The sequence below is a fragment of the Pelobates fuscus genome, chromosome 7 (assembly GCF_036172605.1).
Source record: "Pelobates fuscus isolate aPelFus1 chromosome 7, aPelFus1.pri, whole genome shotgun sequence".
In the NCBI taxonomy this organism is placed as follows: domain Eukaryota; kingdom Metazoa; phylum Chordata; class Amphibia; order Anura; family Pelobatidae; genus Pelobates; species Pelobates fuscus.
Window position 1 is genome coordinate 36,886,382 of NC_086323.1, and position 14,295 is coordinate 36,900,676.

Sequence of the window (14,295 nt, forward strand, 5' to 3'; positions counted from 1 at the left end):
AAGTGGTTAGAAATGCCATTAAACAATGCAGGTTTTTAATATAAGGTTTGTCATTTAAAACTTGTCTAAATAGGTGTGTGTGTGTGTGCGTGTGCGTGCGTGCATGCGTGCGCACGCCTAGGTTAGGTGTTTGAATTCTGTGAGCTTTAAAATTGCTGTTTATTAAATGAGTGAGTGCGCTGGATCTTGTTCAGGTGAGTGCTTCTCTTGTGGATTTTTTTTTTTTTTTTATATTTGTAATTTTTTTTATTGGACTAACAGTTTTTGTAATGACAACCTTTCGTGAGAACCTCCATTTCTCAAGTCTAAAGTATTTCAGAGAAAGACGCATAGAATTCAAAGATGAGTTGTGATACAGGGGTTGAAGGGACATGAGAGCTGATAAGACACAGGTTTGTTAGAAAATAGACCCCATTCTTGCAAAGGGTCGTAAATATCTTGTGTGAAGATCAGAGTGAGGGCAAGAGAGAGAAAAACAAACAAACCGAGTTTGCATAAGATGGTGCTAGAAAGGGGGAGTAAAAATAAAGAAAAATAATTACTTTATATTTAAGCATGCATGAATTCCCATACAAGAGTTACAGGATATGCATGTAGGCCTATATCCAGCATACACATGCACATACACACCAATACATACAACAATATATATATATATACAACCAAATGCCCAAATATATGTACATGCACACCTACACATACATCCACACATGCACAAATATATATGTATATGCGTACATATGAACTCATACATAAGTACAAATGCACAGTCACATATATAAGCATACATGCATAGGTCTACACATAGTACTTTGTATATAGATAGAATAAACATATTGGAATGCATTTTTTAAATGTTGATACATATGACGGTACAGTAAGATAAAGTGGGGGAGTGTTCATGTAAAGTGTTGGTAGTGGGACAGGAAACCCAAATCAATATTTAGTCCTCTATTCTTGCTGTTAAACAATCGGATCATTCTGGCTTCAAAAGTTTTTCTTTCTTGGGTATTTTAAAAAAACCCTTTCAGTACTTAGATTTTTAGGTCCTTCAGTGAGTGACCAGGCTGGGCAAAGTGGTGTCCCACAGGAGTGCAGTAGGATTCTTCTTTGTGGTGTTTAATAGAGTGTCTGTGCATATTCATTCTAGCAATTAATGGCTGGGTGGTTTCCCCAATGTAGCATCCTAGGTGGCATTTGGTGCCTTGAATCGATAGTTGTTGTACATTTGTTTCACGCTCCACTTTTTGGAGGTTTGGATGTTGTTTAATCTGTAGACTGTTCTCTAGAAACATAGAATGTGACGGCAGATAAGAACCATTCAGCCCATCTAGTCTGCCCAATTTTCTAAATACTTTAATTAGTCCCTGGCCTTATCTAGTTAGGATAGCCTTATGTCTATCCCCTGCATGCTTACACTGTGTTAACCTCAACCACTTCAGCTGGAAGGCTATTCCATGCATCCACTACCCTCGCAGTAAAGTAATACTTCCTGATATTTTTAAACCTTAGCCCCTCTAATTTAATACTATGTCCTCTTGTTGTGGTAGTTTTTCTTCTTTTAAATACAGTCTCCTCCTTTTACTGTGTTGATTCCCTTTATGTATTTAAATGTTTCTATCATATCCCCCCTGTCCTCCAAGCTATACATGTTAAGATCCTTTAACCTTTCCTGGTAAGTTTTATCCTGCAATCCATGAACCAGTTTAGTAGCCCTTCTCTGAACTCTCGCTAAAGTATCAATATCCTTCTGGATATACGGTCTCCAGTACTGCGAACAATACTCCAAGTGAGCTCTCACCAGTGTTCTGTACAATGGCATGAGCACTTCTCTTTTTCTACTGCTAATACATCTCCCTATACAACCAAGGATTCTGCTAGGATTTCCTTGCGGCTCTATTACATTGTCTTCCTACCTTTAAGTCATCAGAAATAATCACCCCTAAGTCCCTTTCCTCAGATATTTAGGTTAGTAGGGTATCAAATATTCTGTACTTTGCCCTTGGGTTTTTACGTCAAAGATGCATTGTCTTTCACTTATCCACATTAAATGTCAGTTGCCACAGCTCTTACTATTTTTCTAATTTATCTAAATCATTTGCCACTTGGCTTATCCCTCCGGGAACATTAACCCTGTTGCAAATTTTAGTATCATCAGCAAAAAGACATACCTTACAATCAAGACCTTCAGCAATATCACTAATAAAATTATTAAAGAGAGTGGGTCCAAGTACAGGTGAGGCAGGGGGAATTTTAATTTAGGCCCCCCACCCGCCGCTCAGTTAGGCCCCTCCTCCTCATTGTTATTTTAGGCCCCCACCCACTGCGCAGGGGTGGTGGCCGAGGGGGAGGACAATAGTTCCCCCCATTTATTATAATTTAGGGCCCCCACCCACCGCTCAGGGGTGGGGGCCAAAAGGGAGAACATTAGGTCCCACCACTGGCTGCTCACTGTTTACTAGACATGCCCCCTACTCACGGTATAGCGTGTAGGGGCAGAATTTACTAATACTAAGTCATCTTTACTTAGTATTAGTAAATGTGGCTGAAAGACCAATTGAGGTCTTTCAGCCTTTTCGTAGATAGCTCCCTATTACCGCGGGAATTATGGAGCTATCTACTAAGCGGCTGCAAAATGCAGCCACAGCACGAATAGGATCAGAGTTTCATTCATTCTAATGAAATTCCGATACGAACAAAGTCCCAAATTGCGTTCTAACACGAATGGAGAAACTGTTCTCATTCTGTTAGGATGCAATTCGGCAGTTTTGACGGCGTTCTGTCTAAATGACATGACGTTCGGCAATACTGACAGGAAGCATCGCGGGAACAGAGAGGAAAGCTAAGGATTATGGGAAAATTGCTCAGACCACCAGAAACGAAGCACACTTTGCTCCTCCGCTGGTCATGGCGTAGGAAACCTCCAGAAGAGAAACAGTCCCTACTTTGTCTTAATTTTTTAAAGAAAACTAGAGCAGACAGGAAGAAATGAAGAACAGATCCTGAGAGAGGGAGAGAAGAGGAATCGATTGGGGAAAGGTAAGTTCGGCATGACAGTGCCACTTTAAGCCAATTATCTCCAGGATAGAGGGGAGGGAGGGATTTTTTTAAATATTTTTTTTGTGTATGTGGGAGTGTTACTGTGTTAATTATTGTTCCCATTGGTTTGTGCCCCTTTTGTCCCAGTTTACCACCAGGTACAGGGGGTATGCCTCTGGCCTGAAAATGTGTATAAAAGAAATACCTTTGTGCACATTAAACAGATCATCTTGTACCTTCATGAAGTTTCGGCTCATGTTTGGGGGATTGGAGAACTACACTCTGGGGATTGCTATAATCACTATACTCCTCAGGGTATAATCACTAATCTCTGGTAGAAGTTTGTTCCTGTTCCTGCTCTCTGGATTTAAAGAACCACTCTAGTGCCAGGAAAACACTAGTTTTCCTGGCACTAGAGTGCCCTGAGGGTGCCCCCACCCTCAGGGTCCCCCTCCCGCCCGGCTCTGGAAAGGGGAAAAGGGGTAAAACTTACCTTTTTCCAGCGCTGGGTGGGGAGCTCTCCGCCTCCGTTCCGCCCCGTCGGCTGAATGCGCACGCACGGCAAGAGCTGCGCGCGCATTTCGGCCGGTCGCATAGGAAAGCATTTATAATGCTTTCCTATGGATGCTTGCGTGCTCTCACTGTGATTTTCACAGTGAGAATCACACAAGCGCCTCTAGCGGCTGTCAATGAAACAGCCACTAGAGGATTTGGGGGAAGGCTTAACCCATTAATAAACATAGCAGTTTCTCTGAAACTGCTATGTTTATTTAAAAAAATGGGTTAACCCTAGCTGGACCTGGCACCCTGGCCACTTCATTAAGCTGAAGTGGTCTGGGTGCCTAGAGTGGTCCTTTAAGAGAGGAGTGGAGTGCTTGGAGCCCTCGGGAAGCACTAGGCGCATCCGTCAACGGAAGGTACCCAGTCGGGGTGCCAGCAGTTCCGTTACAGTGTTATACTTTTTTTTTTTTGGTGGTTGGTTGGTTACGTGTTTTGTTTTTTGGTTAGTGGAATATCCCAAAAACATCCACGTTTGTGGTGTCTAGCTATGGACTTAGGCCCCTCTTGGACATGTGATCAGATGCTATTTGATCTCCCACTATCCCCCGATACTACTTGACCACCTTTCATACATTTACGTTACCCTGACCCAGTGAGTTCTGAACATCAAGGAGTGTAGCAACAAGGAGTGCTAGGATGTATACACTTAGTCCAAATGTCCTATCTTCTTTTCCTTGCCTTCTTCCACTCAGGCGACCAGTGGTGTATCCTGGTTTTGTGCTGCCCTAGGCATGACAAAACTCAGGTGCATCCCCCCACCCCCGCAGCCCTTCCCCTCTTCCCCCCTGCAACGCCATCTAAATACACACACACACACATTCACTGACAGAAATGCATACACTAGCTAACAGACATACATACTCACTAACAAACACATACAGTCACTAGCAAACACACATTCACTGACACGCATACACTCTCAATAACAGACACACACAAACTAACAGACACACACACCGTAACACACTCCCTGACATGCACTCACTAAAAGACACACACATACACACACTCACTAATAGAGACACACACACACTCACTTACTAACACACTAACAGACACACTCACTAACACAGGCATATACACTCACTAACAGACACACTCACTAACAGACACACACACACATTAACACACTCACTTTTTAAAAAAAAAAATCCCCTTTCAAGCCTTTGGGAATGCGGGGGGGGGGGGTTCTACCTTTCCTTGGGGTCCAGTGGGGCTGCTGGGCGGCACAGAGTGATGCTGGGAGCCGGAATATGACAGCATATTCTGGCTCCAGGTGACCAGCATCACTCTGCAGCGTGCAAGGGAGCTGAGCAGAGAGCTCACTAATCAGTGCTCCCTCGTCAGCGCCGCCCGCCTGACCGGATTTTTAGTTAGCCGCCAGGCTAACAAGGTATTTGCACAGGGCATTTGGGGGCAGCTTCTTTTGCCCCCCCCCCCCCCTAGAAAATGCCGCCCAAGGCAAATGCCTTGTTTGCCTCCCGGCTAACACGTCCCTACCGACGACACTCCACGAAACTGGGTCTCTGGACTGGGTTGATCTAATGGTGCAATGTCCCAGGATCGCAGTATGCGTTCTCTGTCCTCCGGTGTCGCAATGCTGATGGTTTTTCCTTCTTTGGATACCAGGAGCTTAGTGGGATACCCCTACCTGAAGGGAAGATGAAGCTCTCTCAGCTGTGTGGTGATCGCCCTGAATTCCCGCCGGCACTTCAGGGTATATGCCGAGACATCCGCGAAGATAGTTGTCCCTCTATAGGTAGCAGGCAGATCTTTGCTCTTTTTGTTTGTGGTGATAACAGTCTCTTTGGCATGAAAATAGTGCATCCGTATCAGCACATTACCGTATATACTCGAGTATAAGCCGACCCGAATATAAGCCGAGGCCCCTAATTTTATCCAAAAAAACTGGGAAAACTTATTGACTCGAGTATAAGACTAGGGTGGGAAATGCAGCAGCTACTGGTAAATTTCTAAATAAAATTAGATCCTAAAAAAAATATATTAATTGAATATTTATTTACAGTGTGTGTATAATGAATGCAGTGTGTGCGTATGTGTGTGTGTATGAGTGCAGCGTGTGTGTATGAGTGCAGCGTGTGTGTATGAGTGCAGCGTGTGTATGAGTGCAGTGTGTGTGTGTATGAATGCAGTGTGTGAATGCAGTGTGTGCAGGGCCGGTGCAAGGATATTTGCCGCCGTAGGCAAACATTTTTTTGCCGCCCCCTCCCCCCCCCCATATGTCCTGACTTCCCCTCCTCCTCCCTCAGTGGTCCTTACCTCCCCACCCCCGTGTTCCTTCACCCCCCCCCCCCCAGTGGTCCTGACTCACCCCTCCCCTAGTGGTCCTTACCCTCCCCTCCCCTAGTGGTCCTTACTTCCCCCTCCCCTCCCATAGTGGTCCTTATCCCACCCCCTCCCTCTCATAGTGGCCCTTATCCCCCTTCTCCCTCCCATAATGTTCCTTATCCCCCCCCATCCCTCCCATAGTGGTCCATATACCCCCCCCCTCCCTCCCATAGTGGTCCTTATACCCCCCTCCCTCCCATAGTGGTCCTTATACCCCCCTCCCTCCCATAGTGGTCCTTATACCCCCCTCCCTCCCATAGTGGTCCTTATACCCCCCTCCCTCCCATAGTGGTCCTTATCCCACCCCCTCCCATAGTGGTCCTTATACCCCCCCTCCCTCCCATAGTGGTCCTTATACCCCCCTCCCTCCAATAGTGGTCCTTACCCCCCCCCCCTCCCTCCCATAGTGGTCCTTATACCCCCCCTCCCTCCCATAGTGGTCCTTATCCCCCTTTTTTTTGTTATTAATTTTTTTTTTTATTATTATTATTTTTTATTTTATTTATATATTTATTTTTTTTCGTCCCCCCTCCCTGCTTGATATATGGCAGGGAGGGGGGCTCCTTCCCTGGTGGTACAGTGTCATTGGCAGTTCAGTGGGGGGAGAGGGGGGCTGGCAGAGCTGTAACTTACCTGTTCTGCAGCTCCTGTCAGCTCTCTCCTCCTCCGCGCGGTCTGTGCAGCTCCCTCTGTCAGCTCCCAGTGTAAGTCTCGCGAGAGCCGCGGCTCTCGCGAGACTTACACTGGGAGCTGACCGAGGTGCTGAACGGACGGCGCGGAGGAGGAGAGAGCTGACAGGAGCTGCAGAACAGGTAAGTTACAGCTCTGCCAGCACCCCTCTCCCCCGGTCTGTATTATGGCAATGCAAATTGCCATAATACAGACAGTGACTCGAGTATAAGCCGAGTTGGAGTTTTTCAGCCCAAAAAATGGGCTGAAAAACTCGGCTTATACTCGAGTATATACGGTATTTATTTATAAAATATTTTACCAGAAAAGATACAACTGATATTTCTCTTGTTTTCAAGTATGTCCTGGTTCCACAAAACAGAATTGACACTATAGGGTACAATAAAATACAAAAACAATATTAATACACTATATATACAAAATTTAACATAGAACAGCAAGCAAAAAACAAAAATGTTATGGCTGATGATTTGCATTAACAATGATAACTTTTTTGTTTTTTGCTTCGCAAGCACTACCAAGCCTCAATAGGAAGCCAGTAACCAACCTCATGCTGATGAGTTGCATTAACAATCAAACCGCTGTACATGAAGCCCATGGATCAGCGCAGTCAGGGGAATGGGCCTTGACAGAGCCAAGGAGTAGGCAGGTGGAGCTAAAGATTTAGGGGTGGGTAATTAGTAAGGGGTTGTAATAAGGGGTGGGGAAAGTGGGAGTATATTAAGCGGCCATTTTAGCAAGTGGCCATTTTAATCAGAATCTGCACTTACCTGTTAATTGTCCCTCCCACCCTCCCTGGGTTCTGTAACAGTTCCCGTTTGGTCACAGCGGCGGGATAGGGCTAGGGTAATTGGGATGGAAGAGGAGTATCAAGTGGCTAGGCTAAGGTTAGGCTGAATTAGGCCAGAGTTGTAAGTGGTCTGTTGGTTCGAGCTCATCGGTGGCTCCGAACCTGGTGGTGTAGGGGTGTCTCAGTACACCCCTACAGTTAAGAAAGTTATGGTTATGGGGCCTCTTTGGTAGGCTGTGTGTTATATATTATGTGTTATTTATATTGTTATATATTGTTTATGGTATGGGGTCATTGCCAGGGGTAATGCTGTACGGAAGGGGGTGGTAGTAAATTATTATTATACGGCAATGACCCCAATTTGTTATCTTGTTTGTTGATTACAATAAAATAAAGCTGTGGACTTTTATATTTCCAACAGAAATTCGTGTCTGTGTTTTTTGGGGGGTTGTTTAAGGGAAAAATGCCACAAACCGAATAACGACTGTGCGCATGTCATGAGTGGTTCACTGGCTTTGCATCTTTTCCTAAGTCGTGTTTCCTAGCTGTTATATACAGCAAACACAGACACAAAGGAATCCATGTTTAAAGTAAAATGAGGCAAAAATGTGATTCCTTGTTGAGCTAATTTGCATATGCCCACCCAGAATCCTTTGTGGTAGTAACATCACTGCAAATTTGTGATTTCTGTGGGAAACGCAAGTTTTATGGCTTGACTGGTGTGCAGATTTGTGTTTAACATTGTATAGAATATATATATATATATACAAAAAAAGAGGGGTTGGATTTAACCTAATGACTTTAGGTGCCGGGTGCTAAGTCTTTGTAATACTTCCGGGTGACGGCACACACACGCATGCGCACACTTACATATCATGCAGACTTAAATATGATATAATTTTATACAGGGCCGGACTGGGTATGAAAACCAGCCCTGGAAAAAATTACATACCAGCCCCATAGCATTGCGGAGTCATCAGAATTCAGCTTAACAGCCCATTAAAATGCGGACGGCATATAACGCCGTAACAGCGTTAAAGGGACACTATAGTCACCCAGATCACTTCAGCTGAATGAAGTGGCCTGGGTGCAATGTCCCTAAGGTTTTAACCCTTCACATGTAAACAAAGCAGTTTCAGAGAAACTGCTATGTTTACATTTGCGGTTAATCCAGCCTCTAGTGGCTGTCTTCGGACAGACACTAGAGGCGCATCTGCGACGCTGGAGGCACATTTCGCCTCCATCGCGCAGAGTGTCCATAGGAAAGCATTGAGAAATGCTTTCCTATGGACACTTTGAATGCGCGCGCGGCCATGCGCATTCAGCTCCAGTGACGTCGGACGGGGGAGCTGACGTCAGACAGGGAGGAGAGGTCACCAGTGCCGAGGGAGCCTGGCGCTGGATTAAGGTAAGTAACTGAAGGGATTTTAACCCCTTCAGCGCCACGGGAAGGGGGACCCTGAGGGTGTGGGCACCCTCAGGGCACTAAAGTGTCAGGAAAACCGCTTTGTTTTCCTGACACTATAGTGATCCTTTAAGAGTTTAAGGGGTTATTTCTGCCTGGGGAAACCAAATGGTTAAATGGTTAAACCAGGAGTAGACATCCTTTGCCACTCCAGATGTTGTGGACTACACCTCCCATGATGCTTTGCAAGCCTTAATGGAGATGTAGTCAAAAAACAAAGTGTCGAAGGTTACCTACCCCTGCACTAAACCAGAAATATATAATACAGTTCCTACCCCATAAATATAATATTTAATGCTCTCATCCAACACCCTTCCCTCCACAGTTCCTAATAAATATATTACAAATATAATTCCCTCACCCCTGTAGCCCCCTCTATTTACATTTCCTTCTACACACACACACACACACATATATATATATATATATATATATATATATATATATATATATACGTACATATATATGTATATATATATCTACATATGTATGTATCTACATATGTATATACATGTATATACATAGATAGATAGATATAGATACATATATATATATATATATATATCTATACATATATATGTATGTATATATCTATATATCTATATCTATATATCTATATATCTATATATATATATATATAAAATATACATTGGGCCACAAATATAAATGTAAAAATTGTAATCATTGCCTCATCTCAAATTCCCAAGTCAGATCTTTCTCATCCCCCCCTCCCCCTATCTAATACACTGCTGACCCCCTCCCCCTAATATACTGCTGTCACCCCCCTCCTCTAATATACTGCTGACCCTCCTCCCCTAATACATTACTGCCCCCTTGTTCCCCTCCCCAATACATTACTGCCCCCCAATACATTACTGCCCTCCCCTTCCCCAATACATTACTGCCCTCCCATTCCCCAATACATTACTGCCCTCCCCTTCCCCAATAAATTACTGCCCTCCCCTTCCCCAATACATTACTGCCCCCCCTTCCCCAATACATTACTGCCCCCCCTTCCCCAATACATTACTGCCCTCCCCTTCCCCAATACATTACTGCCCCCCTTCCCCAATACATTACTGCCCCCCTCCCCAATACATTACTGCCCCCCTCCCCAATACATTACTGACCCCCCCTCCCCATATACATTACTGACCCCCCTCCCCATATACATTACTGACCCCCCCTCCCCATATACATTACCGACCCCCCTCCCCAAATACATTACTGACCCCCCCTCCCCAATACATTACTGCTCCCCCTCCCCAATACATTACTGCCCCCCTCCCCAATACATTACTGACCCGCCTCCCCTCCCCAAATACATTACTGACCCCCCCTCCCCTCCCCCAATACATTACTGCCCCCCCTCCCCTCCCCAACACATTACTGCCCCCCCTCCCCAATAAATTACTGCCCCCCCTCCCCAATAAATTACTGCCCCCCTCCCCAATAAATTACTCTCCCCCCTCCCCAACAAATTACTGCCCCCCCCAACAAATTACTGCCCCCCCTCCCCAACAAATTACTGCCCCCCCCCTCCCCAACAAATTACTGCCCCCCAATACATTACTGACCCCCCCTCCCCAAATACATTACTGACCAACCCCTCCCCTCCCCAATACACAATACAATAGGTGCCCCAAGCCCCCTTATTCTTACCTTTACGACAGCTCAGGGATGAGAGGCCGCGATGCAGTATCTGTAGAGCCGCCGCCGCGCAGCCGCCGGATGTGACGTCATGTCGTCATTTGCCACTCACATCCGGCGGCTGACAGGAAGTAGCTGTGCCCTCGCACAGCAAGCAGCGGCCGGCGCAGGTGTGGCTGCGGCCGCACGGCCGCATAAGCAAACTAAAAAAAATGTTTTCATGTCTTGTGGCTGAGTGCAGCCACATGTCAAAGCGGCCCCAGGGCTGGCGGCCTAACGGGAAATTTCCCGGTATCCCGGTAGGCCAGTCCGGCCCTGATTTTATAGCACTTCACTTTTCTTTTTCTCACTCCTCTGTCTACTATAACAACGTTAGGTCACTATGCTGCAGCATTTTGCAACTATATATGTGAAGCAATTGATACATTTGGCAACACATAAATAGAGACTAAAAAGGAAAATTTTTAACTTTTTAATATTTGCATATATTTGGATGTGACCATTTTTATCATCCTATCTAATCTAACCACTTAACCCTGAGTAGTGTTAAAAGGTATATTAGGTCCACCTTTAATTGAATTTGTGGCAGATCTACTAATAGTTCTCATTCCTGTTTAGATGTGTATGTATATATATATATATATATATATATATATACACACATCTAAACAGGAATGAGAACTATTAGTAGTTCTGTATATATATTAGTAGATCTGTATTAGTAGATCTGTATTAGTAGATCTGTATATATATATATATATATATATATAACTGCAGCCCATGATTATACTTACCTGAATATTCTGGTGGAACATCCCCACATATTGGAGACAGATATCCACATTATTCTGGTAATTAACATACAAAACCATCTCACCTAACTTGCATCTTAACAGTGTGACAATTTGCACTTCTTAATATGGTATCCTGATATTTAGATAATCCCCCTACATTGGCAAATAAATAAATAAATCCAGATTTTGAAAGGGTACTACTATCATGATTTCCATATATCAGTCAGAGGTTTAGCCAACAGGCTTTGATAAAAGACACCCGCTCTCTTTACTATTTGGTTAAGTGAATATTTAACATTGTTAACTATTTCTCTAGCTAAACACTCATGCTTAAAACTATTTTGCGTGAGAGCGTTTTGAATTTTTCGTTTCTATTTTCAATATAGGGGTTAAGACCGGTCAAACCCCAAAACCATCTGGAATGATTTGGGGGTTTCACCTCGTGATCTAAACTTCACTCGAATGGCATTCCTAAACTACCGAACGGATCTGAGTGATATTTCGATAAAGTGGGCGCTCAGATCCCTGCTATTCTGTAAAGTATCTTTCGTGGAGTTCTAAGCGATATTAATAGGTTTTATGAGGGTTTATAAATATTGTATATTTTCTGTACGTGGGAGATAATGTAATTAAAGAGTTGTTCTTACTCAATTATCTCCCAGGTACAGAGGAGAAGTTTGGGAAAGGTTGCTTTGTCCCCTGTCTTCCGCAAGATCCTCCAGTGGAAAGCCCTGGAATTTAAATTAAGAAAACCCTTGCATGGGGAGTTGCATAAAAGCCAGCTGTGGCGGAATAAAAATCAGTTGACTCCCAGAACTGTGTATCATCCGGTTATTGGGGAATTTGGATTATATTGCTACACTGCGCTTCTTTTTGATGTTCTACAGTCCACCAGTGGAGATATTGATTTTTATATTACACCTCCGCTACACTGTGTATTCTTTAAGAACAGTTTATCAGCCAGTCAGACCACCTCACCAGTAAGTGTTGTAAATTGTATAGTACTGTGGGATATATTGGCGCTATAAAATACTAATAATTATCTGTTTGGTATGGTTACCCTATCTCACAATTGTCCTATATACCTTTCTAGCTCAAAGGGATGCTAGAGCCACCAAAACAAGTTTAGCTTAATGAGGCAGGTTTTGTGTATAGATCATGCTCTTAAGTCTCACTGTCATTTAGGAGTTAAATGATTTTTGTTTCTGTATATGGAGTCCTAATCACACCTCACCATAGACTACATGATAACATTATTTAATTTCCAATCAGAACTTACTTTAAAAGTTGTTATCTCTTGCTCTGTAAATTTAACTCTAATCACATGCAGGAGACTATTACAGGGTCTAGCTATTAACAGAGTAGGAGATAAGGAATTCTAAATTTGCAATAAAGAAAATATAAACATTAGATGACTCTTTACAGGAAGTGTTTAGGAAGGCTGTGTATGTCACATGCAAGGAGGTGTGACTAGGGCTGTATAAACAAAGTGATTTAACGTCTAAATTACAGAGAATTGAGCAGTGGGACTGCAGGGGCTGGATCTATCCACCAAAACTGCTTCAATAAGCTAAAGATGTTTTGGTGGCTATAGTGCCCTATTTGGTTTTTTTTTTTCATACAATTGCTTCTGCACACCCTTGACCTTCATTATTCTGTCCTTGTGTCTCTCAATGCTCTATCTTTGAGCCCCCATCTTTTCTCTCTCTATACTGTCCTTATTGGCAAACATATAAGTTTGTGTAAATTCCAGAACCATCTATACGTGCCAATGATACTCAGACATACCTCTCCTCCCGATGTATTAGGAATTTTTCTAGAAATGTTTCACCAGCTGTTTCTCTTCTTTCTATTCGATTTCTCTTTCAAAAACTCAATGTTTCCAAAACTGAGCTTTTTATCTTCCCCTCCTTATAAAACATATCCTCTGCTGTCACTCTCAGTGAAAGTTAATAAACCTCAAGCACTTTCTGGTAAACACTCTGTCTTGGGATTACCTTTGACTCATTTATATATACCGTATATACTCGAGTATAAGCCGACCCGAATATAAGCCGAGGCCCCTAATTTTACCCCCAAAAACTGGAAAAAACTTATTGACTAGGGTGGGAAATGCAGCAGCTACTGGTAAATTTCTAAATAAAATTAGATCCTAAAAAAAGTATATTAATTGAATATTTATTTACAGTGTGTGTATATAATGAATGCAGCGTGTGTGTATGAGTGCAGTGTGTGTTTGTGTGTGTTGCAGAGCCTTGGTGGGGGAGGGCAATTTTTTTTATTTTTTTTTAATTATTTTTTATTTAATTATTATTTTTTATTATTATTTATTTAATTTTATTAGTATTTAATTTTTTTTCATCCCCTCTCCCTGCTTTATACCTGGCAGGGAGGGGGGCTTTCACTCCCTGGTGGTCCAGTGGATGGGCACTGTGTAGGAGGGGGCTGGCAGGGAGCTCTTAGTTACCTCTCCTGCAGCTCCTGTCAGCTCCCTCCTCCTCCGCGCCGGTCCGTTCAGCACCTCTGTCAGCTCCCAGTGTAAGTCTCGCGAGAGTCGCACTATGACCCCGCGGCTCTCGCGAGACTTACACTGGGAGCTGACAGAGGTGCTGAACGGACCGGCGCGGAGGAGGAGGGAGCTGCAGGAGAGGTAAGTAAACGCTCTGCAGCCCCCACAGCCCCCAGTCTGTATTATGGCAATGTAAATTGCCATAATACAGACAATTGACTTGAGTATAAGCTGAGTTGGGGTTTTTCAGCACAAACAATGTGCTGAAAAACTCGGCTTATACTCGAGTATATACGGTACGCCATATCCAGCCTGTCATCAAATCCCTTCAGTTTTTACCTTAACCCCTTAAGGACACGTGACATGTGTGCAGGGCCGGATTAACATAGGGGCTGATGGAGCTGCAGCTCCAGGCCCAAGCCCATAGAATAGGCCCATTGATTAAAAA